At 39.8% G+C, this 9,696-nt stretch overlaps 1 long non-coding RNA gene across 1 annotated transcript in view; it reads right to left on the reverse strand.

The window, feature by feature from the left end:
- Positions 1 to 3,599: 3,599 nt before the first annotated feature.
- The window catches only part of LOC111816787, an 18,058-nt gene continuing 11,961 nt past the window's right edge, over positions 3,600 to 9,696 (reverse strand). The window contains exon 3 of the long non-coding RNA XR_002821120.1: positions 3,600 to 3,677. This is a non-coding gene — a long non-coding RNA (uncharacterized LOC111816787). The remainder of the gene's footprint in view (positions 3,678 to 9,696) is intronic.

Below are 9,696 nucleotides of genomic sequence, written 5' to 3' on the forward strand. Positions count from 1 at the left end.
GTTAAAAACAAAAACCAAAAAACAAAAAAAACTCTGTAAAATACCTGCCTAGATCAAGGGATTTTATTTTGGAGAATGTATCGTAATGATAATCATAGTAAACTGAACATAATTACTGAAAATTGTTCATGGGCTATGTTGTTTAAAATACATTATTTCAATAATTCTTATAATATAGGACTTGTTTACAGGATTTTATGTATCAAGAAAAGGGCAATAAAAATTTGAGGTGGCTTGCTCCATGCCAGTAACCAGAGAAGTCGAATGTTAGGCATTTTAACTATGAAAAATACACTCTTCTCCACTATACTAAACAGATTTTTCCAGATAAATGTGAAGACTGAGCTATTAAGCTTTCTTAACACTGTTATAAAAATGGAAAATTTTGGTAAATTAATTAGGAGATATCCACATCTTATAATAGTAAAGATGATCACTATATATTGAATGAAATCATCAAATTATAGTGTAATATTCACATGATTTCTCTTTGGCTACAAAAGGAAAGACTGTGATGATTTTGTTGGGTGGAAGCTGAGCAGTCCATTGCGCTGTGCCTGACACATGTGCTTGTTGGCAGACTGAACCAAGTGATGAGTGTATATGCACAATCAAAGGGCTAGAAAACTATGCCACAAACTTTTGACAGTATTGATCTGTGGGCTGGGGAGGCATGAGTCAAATTTATTTTCTGTCATGTTTTAGTTGCATTTAAATCTTTCCTCTCTGAGAATATTTTGTTTTAGTAATCAGAAAGGGACAGGAATAAATGTTATATCTTTAAAGGTTATTTAGGATCTAACTTAAATGTTTTTCAAGTTGTCTGTCTGTCCTCTCCCCACCATTTATAGGACTGTTACCTCTTTTTGTACTCAAACATTTTATTCTTTAGCCAAAGCACTTTTCTACCATGTTTACTGATTTAACACTGTACTTTCTCATAGCATACTTTATCTCCTCTTTTAAGGTACATCTATGTTTTTTGTGCTTGTCTGACACTTGAGATCAAACAAATACTTTTGTGTGTGTCAGGCGATACCCTCAGCCCTCAGTGGTAAATTTCTTGGGACCTTGGACTATGTTTTGCTTATTTTCACAATGTTTTTACTTTCTAGAACAGTGTCCTAGACGTAGTACGCCCTCACTACATGTGTACTGTTTGGCTCTTGGAACTTAGCATTCCTCCGAAGTCCTGGTGAATGGGAAAAACTTCAAGCCTAGTATTGCCTAATACATATTTAATCAAATTAATATTAACTGTACATTGTTGATCTATATTTTACAAATTCAATATTAAATGTGTCTTTAATATTTCGATCTTTTGTTCGTCATAAGCTCTTTGATTTAATTTTTGTGTTCACAGTGTTACATTAAAATATTCATCTTTATTATAGTCACTTCACCCATTTAGTCTTAGCTCAAAAATATAATAACAGCAGTTGTGACAACTTGAGTATCGTATAAACAATAATTAAATAGATTTTTATTCACCTACACCTATAGTCGTCATAATGAATATCTATAGTATTACTTTCATATTGCAGGTAAGGAAATCAGAACACAGAGACATTAAACAAACTGGCTAACGTCGTTAGTAGAAAGTGATAGAACTGGAATGGGAAAAGCCATTAATAAGAACAAGTGAAGTTGAATCATTTTCATTGACTTTGATTGGTTTAGAAAAGCAACTTGGGAAGATCAGGCCAATTTCAGAAAAGAACCTGATTTTCTACCAATGTAAATCAAGGTTTATTCACTCCTTTACTCAATAGTTATTCAACTAACACTGAGGTGGTATGAGTACAGGTTAAATGTCATCTGAGGTATGCTGGCCAGGGAGCTTTTCTGCCAGTGGCTGTCGGTTAGGGTGCAAATTATATTTCTTAAAATATATTTATGGCTTAGCTCACAATTTGAAGTATATTTTTCAAAGGAAGGAATCCATCATCATTTTTTATCTTGACTTCATGATCCAGTTAACAGTTAGTTCAGAAGGCTATCTATTTATTATGCAGAGTAAACATTTAAACCTATCCTCAGGGGCCAGGGAGATGGTTCAGTGGAATAAGCGATTCCCTGGCACTTAAGTGCAAGGGTCTAAGTTCAATCCCTGGTTCCACCAAAAAATAAAAATAAATACATAAAAAATAAACCTATCCTCGATTTACCTAGATCCAGGATGATCATCTGAGAACTTGTAGGGAAAAATACAGATTTCTGGACCTTATTCCAAGGTACAAAATCATCATCTCTTGTTTCCAGTGTTAAAGAGCAGAGGCTGTGGCATTCCAATAACTGAATCTGAAACCTAGTTTGCCCATTGAACAGAAGGGTTACTTTGGTAAATTACTTAATATTTTTTGTTTCAATAGCCTCATAGGTAAAATAAGAATAAAAAGTGCTTGCCTCTCATAATATTTTGGTGAGGATTAAGTTAGAATAAATAACTAAATATCATAATATTCTTAAAAAGTAACTTCCTAATATTGAGTATTTTCAAATTATCATTATCTTATTAACTTGTCTTAAACATTTAGTAGAGTGCTTATCACATAGGAAGTCCTCAGTTGATAAGAGCTGTAGGAAGAAAGTCCATACTACTGGTGGTGATTCAGTCAAGAAGACAGGATTTAAGACCAGAGTTTGAGAGGAATGGCAATGGATAACCTGGAATAAATCATCCAGATTTGTGGTTTCCAAACGCCAGTCTACTCCTGTCAGCGCCACCTGGGTGAGCACATGAGTGCCTACCTCACCTTGGTCCTTCAACCTCTGACTCAGCATCACTTGGGGAGCTGAAAATCTCTATTGTTTAAAAAGCACAAGAGATATTTTGTCATGGCCAAGATTGAAAATAACGATTAGCTTGAGCTTTAATGGCTTAAGATGAGCGTAGGAGTTAAGGCATTGTTTTCCATTGTTGTCCTTTTCTTCTTCCTCCACCACCTCGTGTTATCAACTGCCTACCGTAATGCTTTCATATAGAAGATTTTCAATAATTTTATGATTAGATAGGCATAAGGTGTGTTGAATAATGCCTGCTTTATCTTCATGGGGGCTTTGGAGGGATCTTTCTAAAGCTCTATTTGACAATGCATCCCAAAAAATGTTAATGAAAGTGTAATTCTATAGGTTAATTTATTTCAGGGTGTTCTTTCCTGCTTCTTTAAAACATGTCATGTGGTTTCAGTTTACCCACCATTACATTGAATTTATAGTAATAAATTCTAGAAAGATTTCTATAAAAGATTTCTAAAACATTTTCTTCAAAGTATTCAGAGTAGCTAAAAAGTTTTATGCAATTTTTTTAATTCAGAAATAAAGTGCTGTAGAATGACCCAAAGTGTGCATTTATGTGTATTAAGTTTGACACTGAAGTCCAACCTTGCCAAATGTTCCCCATTCCTTCATTAACCTGAGTTTCAGACCAGTGTTACTTCACACTGGAAATCTAAACCTGCCATCAAGTCAGGAAACCTTATTTCAGGCAACCCTTCCTGCATCCTGCTAGAATGGCTCATGTTTTACTTACAGCGCCCAGAAGGGCTTTTCTAGTTCCTTTTTTTCTTTTCTTTTCTTTCTTTTTTTTTTTTTTTTTTCAGAACTGGGGATTGAACTCAGGCCCTTGTACTTGCCAAGCAAGTGATTATTCAACTGAGTCATCTACCCGGCCCCTTCTGATCACCAACCATTCAGCTATTTTGAAATGCAGACTTCCTAAGGGAGCATCATGGAAGTCTTCATACCCAAGCTTATAGGGGAATGAAAAGAACAAGACAAAAAATAAGTTTTTCAGGAGGAGAAAAACTCACATATTATTGCAGGTAAAGGAGCCTGGCACAAGAAAATCTCTTGACAACCAGAAAGGCAACTGTATGCTGGTTCTGGGAGTCAGTGTTCCCATAATTCAAGAAACTAGACCTGAATTCGTTAGTCTTCCTGTATTCTGCATGGGTAGTTAGTGATCCTCAGCCTTGACTGGCCAAGAGAGCTTAAAGTCTGACCATCTGGAAACATCTTGACCCAAAATCCTACAGAGCCAACTGACCATCTTTGAACAATACTGGCTTCATTCAGTCTCCATCTGCAGATCTACTCATGTCACTGAAAATACATCTCCACACGGCCTGATTCGTGGGACTAAAACAAACTTCACCAGAAAAAGGAAAGGGATCAAGAGAAACGACTGAATCAATTCCTAGCTCAGAATGCTCTTCGGGATGCATGGGACTTCTGAAAAAGCAAAGATGAAAAGTTCCAAATATGAACCAGCGCAATCCCCCAAGGAGATGAAGACAAAGGGGCTAGGATCCTTCTCCTACCTTCTGTGGTTCCAATATCGATAGTACCTTTCACTTGGCTGAAGCACCATAGTGTGTCCTGGGTGAGCGTCCCAATTCCTGGAAGTGACACAGAGAGACACTTCAGTATAGGTGAGAGTACCCAGTTATTCTGAAAAGGCAACAAGGAGAAATGCACAGCAAAACTATGCATTTCTGAAAGATTTGCATACCAGGTATCATCTCCGAGAAGAAACCCTACTAAGTCCTGGGAGGATGGTCACAAAGTACCACGGCCTGTGGGAATCACTGTTCTGTCTCTTTCTCCTCCCCTGCCAGGACTGGTTTGAACTGGAGCAATTGGAGTTCGTCCCTTCTCAGGCTCTGGCATCATCCTTCTGCAATTGTGAAGGGCCTGCAGCGCGCCCTGTGTGACTGGCTCTTTTCATGGGAATACTAATGCTGCTGATTGTTTCGCTTTGGTGGTGGTGGGGAAGAAAAAGAGGCAGCTCCTTAGAGGGGTGAGAGGAAAAGAAAGAAAACATTTTTCAAAAAACTGAAGTTACACAGTTTGCATGGCTGAATGGCCAGGGAGGGGTCAGACACCCAGGGAACTTTCATCTCTCTTGTTCATTTCTTGACCACTTGCCAAAGTCAGAGCTGACTAGAGAGAAGAGGAAAGTAGGGGGAAAAAGCTGTCAATGGGGGTGAGTGAATTGGGGGCTGCTGACACAGGACCGGGGAGTCCATGCCTGATGAATGTGGCCTGGTTTTTCATGGAGATTCCTGTTTCAAATTCAAAGTTGACAGTTAGTGGTGACATTTTTTTCTAGCTTATGGTGACTTTTGCTATCTATAACATATGTACCTGTACTAACACATATACTGCATATGTCCTAATACTTTTATTAACATATACATATTCAAGTCACATGGATCCTTTTCAGAATACTTCCAGATAGCAGGGGTGACAGTTTTCTTCTCAGAAGCATGAACATTCTGTTCTATTATTGCTGGCTTTTCTTTTTTAAATTAAGGGGAATAGTACATTGCTAAATATTGGAGAGGATTTAAATTGAAGAATTTCTAATTTAGTAGGAAAAAAATCTCATAAAATATCAAAATCAAATTGACCCTTTTTAAACCAGCAGACCAATGAATAGTTGTTCTTAATGTCACCATCTGATCCTAGTTGAATTTTCTGATGGAAACCTTTGCCTAGTCACCCACCCTAGAACACGGTGGTTTCTCACTGCTGGGAGAGTCTATTTGATGTAAGCGGCATGGGTTATCCTTAAAGAGTATATAGTTTGCCGTTGGACAGGGTCTGTAGTTTGGCTCTGAGCTGGGACAAGTTTTTAACCATGATAGGCTTTGTTTCATCATCTTTAATTTTTTTTCTTTTTAAAATGTATTTGGTTGTTGCAGGGTCTCACTGTGCAGCTCGGACTTGTAGTTACCCTCCTGTTTTCAGCCTCCCCAGTACTGGCCTTACAGGCATGCACCACTATTCCAGGACTCTGTGGCTGGCTCAGCCCACCTTGGGGGCAGGTCTGCAGCAACATGTGGTGCCGAGGAGAGAACCGTGGTCCCTGTGCTTGTCTAAGCAGGTGCTTTAGTCCTCTGAGCTATCACACTGGCTCTCATTTTTTTTTGATACAAAGTCTCACTATGCAGTTGTAACTTGTAATGATCCTCCTGTTTCAGTGTCCTTAGTGCTAGTATTACATGGCACGCCCAGGATTCTGGGGCCAGCATGGCATGTGGTACCAAGGATTGAAGCCGGGTCCAAATGTTTGCCAGGTAGGTGCTTAGAGTGCTGAGTTATTTATCTCCTCATCCCTGTTTCATCATCTTTAGATGGCAGTAATAATAGGATAAACAGGATTATTTTTAGCAAAACTCTAAAACCTTCAATATGCAGGAGCTGGGGGTTTGATCCCCACCCCCGGGGTACACTGAGACCGCAATTGAGACTGGGTGTGGTGTTGTGCACCTGTGATCCCAGCTCTTGGGAAGCTGTAAACAAGTGGATCACTACGAGTCTGATCTAATAGTGAGACTCTGAACACCCCGCTGAGCCTTCCCTAAAATACAAATAAATAAATAAATAAATAAATAAATAAATAAAAAAACCTTCAATAGCAAGAGAGAATGTGAGGTGAGGACTTTTCTGTCAGTTGCTGTGAGGCAGGCACTGTGATAAGTAATTTACACAGAAGATCTCCATTCTCACTCAGTTCTGTGAAGACAGTAATTTTTATCATCCCCACCTTGTAAGTGAAGAAATTGACACTCAGGAAGTTTTGGTAAGTGCTGCAAGGTTGCATGCAGAAGTTAACAGAGCAGGGATTTCAACGCAGGCTGTTTGAACCTCAACATTCCTAGGATGCAGAGGTTGGCTTCCTACTTAGCTATTCTGGCCCTCAGTCCCAGAGATGCTTCACCATTTAACATGAGCTGGAAGACAGCTTTAGATGTCATGTAGTAAAGTGTTGACATGGCCTGTGAGACTGTACAGGTCTTTCCCAAAAAATTATGCCCTGGGAGAAGAGGCGGCAGGACTTCCATAACATTTAATTATGCATAGAAAGACGATGCCCTAAGGCTGATCCTTTCTCATAATTCACTGACCTTGCTTGGATTTTAGCACCAGGCATATTTTGATAGGTTCTTATCTTCTTTGAGAATCATCACTAACCCTCTCTAACCTGTGCCAGCTGCTGTTGAGGTCTAAGAATGATCTATCTCTTGGGGAACATTAGCAACAGGTGAGCTATCCCATTTTTGTCCTGGCTCAGTTCCTGTCTCCTTGGTTATCACACTATTTTGATTACCACAAAGCATGTACTTCAATGCAAGCAGGTATGTTCAGGTCTGAAATATATATATATATATATATATATATATATACACATGCACATGCATACATACATGCCTAGATATTTGTATTATTTTGTAGAATCTTATTTCTAGGAGGAACTCTACTCCTATGTGAAATCAACTTACAGAAAAAGCAAATAATAGTTATGCACCTGCAGAGAGTCACAGAGTAAAGGGTTATGTGACCAGCTCCCTTCCCAATGGCAGTTCCTATTGATTACCTGTGGCTGTGGTTGCCTAGCTTAGCTGTTTAACATCAGTTGACCAGTGGGAGTGGTCCTGGAAGCCAATGTATTATTGGTAATCTTGTCCAGGGTAGGACTTGATTCCTTCAAGTTTTGTCTCCTCCAGCCTTCAGCAATCATTATGAAATGATGGTAATGTGAAGAGTTTGGACCATGCCACCTCTATCCTAAAAGTGTTAAACTGCAATTGAAAACACAAATGCCTGGGTGTTAGGATGGGAGAACAAAAGCTAAATATATGAGAGATACTTAATAGCTGTACTTTTTTTTTTTGCTTTGAAATTTAGAAACAAATTTTATTTAAGTTTTGAAATACAATTCCTAAATTATCACCTTTGCAAGAAAACTGTGTCCACACAATGATGCATTGCCTCTAGCATGTCAGAATGTGCATTAGACTCAAATACAAAAACCAAGAGACAAGGCACCGTCCTTCAACAATTTGAGCAAAATCATGAAACATTCTATGGCATAAATTATTGAATACTTGGACTTTTGCCTTGCCTCTGTGGTCAGCCCAAGACTGGTGGCTACAGTAGGACCTGGAGGACTTAGGCTAAGTCTGCAGCAGAGACCACTACTTCACCCTAGCTGAGGGTTGCCATGGAGGATTTCAGCTCTGTATTATCAGATTAGCCAGTTTTTTAATCTTTCAGGAAAATCCAGAATTGTGGATTATGATACAAATAATCCAAATATTCAAAGAACTCCAAATTGCTCAACGCTGTCGATCAGTTCAGACTGGAGCACCCCGACAGCGTGGGCCACATAGCAGAAAGCAAACACATCTCACCTGCAGGTGGAACGTCTTTCTGGGGCACCACTTGGCACTTCTGCAGTTAGAATATTTGTGTTGACACATGCTTCAGATAACCTAGTTCCTCCTCACCATTTTACAGGTTAGCAGGTAAGACCCCAGCAGGGGAAAGAATCTACTACACAATAAAGTTACTTCAGAAGCATACCTAGTGCTGTATTCCTTCACCAGCAAGCTACCTCTCAGGATGGTTTGGGGAGATTTAATGAATGCTCCTTAGGGAGTGTACCCAATTGCTAAAATGGATGATTGGAAGAACTAAGCCAATGTAGTGCAAAAAAGGGAAAATTTGTTTTTTTTTAATTACAGACTCTGACAGTTTCCCTCAATCCCAGTGCTACGGCACTCTAGTTGCTATAGTAACTGTGCCAATAAGCAACATGCTCTACCAGAAGGCTGGCGCCAAGCTAGTGACTCAACATCCTAGAAGATGCTCTTTTTCTTCTCCTGGCCTTTGGCCCCAACAGGCCCTGAGTCTCACCTCACGAATAGCCAGGAGGGCAGCTGACTGGTACAAACGTCTCTTACTTCTAGGCCATATCTGAATCTGGACAGTGCTTGGAGAGCCCTCATTTAGAAGCAGAGGACGTGGAAGCCCAGAGGGCATGGCCACACAGTGAGTTAACCGCAGAGCTGGCATGAGCCCAGGGCTCTGATGTCCTGCACAGGGCCCTCCCGCATGGAGGCTGGCCTTTGTGCAGCGTTTTCATGCCAAGTCAGCTTCGTGAGCACAATGAACAGAGGGTGTGACATGCAGCAAATGAAGCTCCTCATTGATTGGGAGGCTAGTAAAGTTATTTCTTGGTTTTTGTGCCAGTAGTGTGTTTCTATTTGCAGAGAGGGAGGAAACAGGGTGGGGGCTACCGATAATCCTTGCCCATAGAAGCTCTCTCTAAAAATAATCTATCTGGAAATGTATTATGGGTATTCAGCTACACAGAAAGAGCCTATGATCGTACACTCCTGTGAGTGTGTTATGATGAAAGCTTAGCACAAGCACTTAGTGTGATGTGAACGTGCATCTTGCTAAGGCACTGGCCTAGGCTTGGAATACAAATGTTCCCTGCTAGGATGCCAGACCCCACAGAAGTAGGACTCAGGCAGGGCAGAGAGAGTTAAAATAGGACTTTCGGGCTTCAGCCATAGACGACAGGCTTTTCAAAACTTTTCAGCTCTTTGCTGCCTCAGTACTCTGTTTAGCACTTACTTTGAGCACTTGCCTCTGGTTTACAAGACACAGACCACTTCTGGCCCTAAATTGCCTGTGAGCTTGTAAAGAACAGAAACAAACAGAGAAGGTAAAGATGTGGGATCTTAAAATGAAATGTTTTCTTTGTACAGAGAGACTACAGTGAAACCATCCTTGGATTGATTTTTTTTTTCTTTCTTTTTTTTAAGTTTAATTCTCTGGATGTCCTCCATCAACAACCAAACAATGAAATTTGTTAATTGATCAAACTGACACCACACC

This window comes from Octodon degus, unplaced genomic scaffold (assembly GCF_000260255.1).
Source record: "Octodon degus isolate 3935 unplaced genomic scaffold, OctDeg1.0 scaffold00040, whole genome shotgun sequence".
Taxonomy (NCBI): domain Eukaryota; kingdom Metazoa; phylum Chordata; class Mammalia; order Rodentia; family Octodontidae; genus Octodon; species Octodon degus.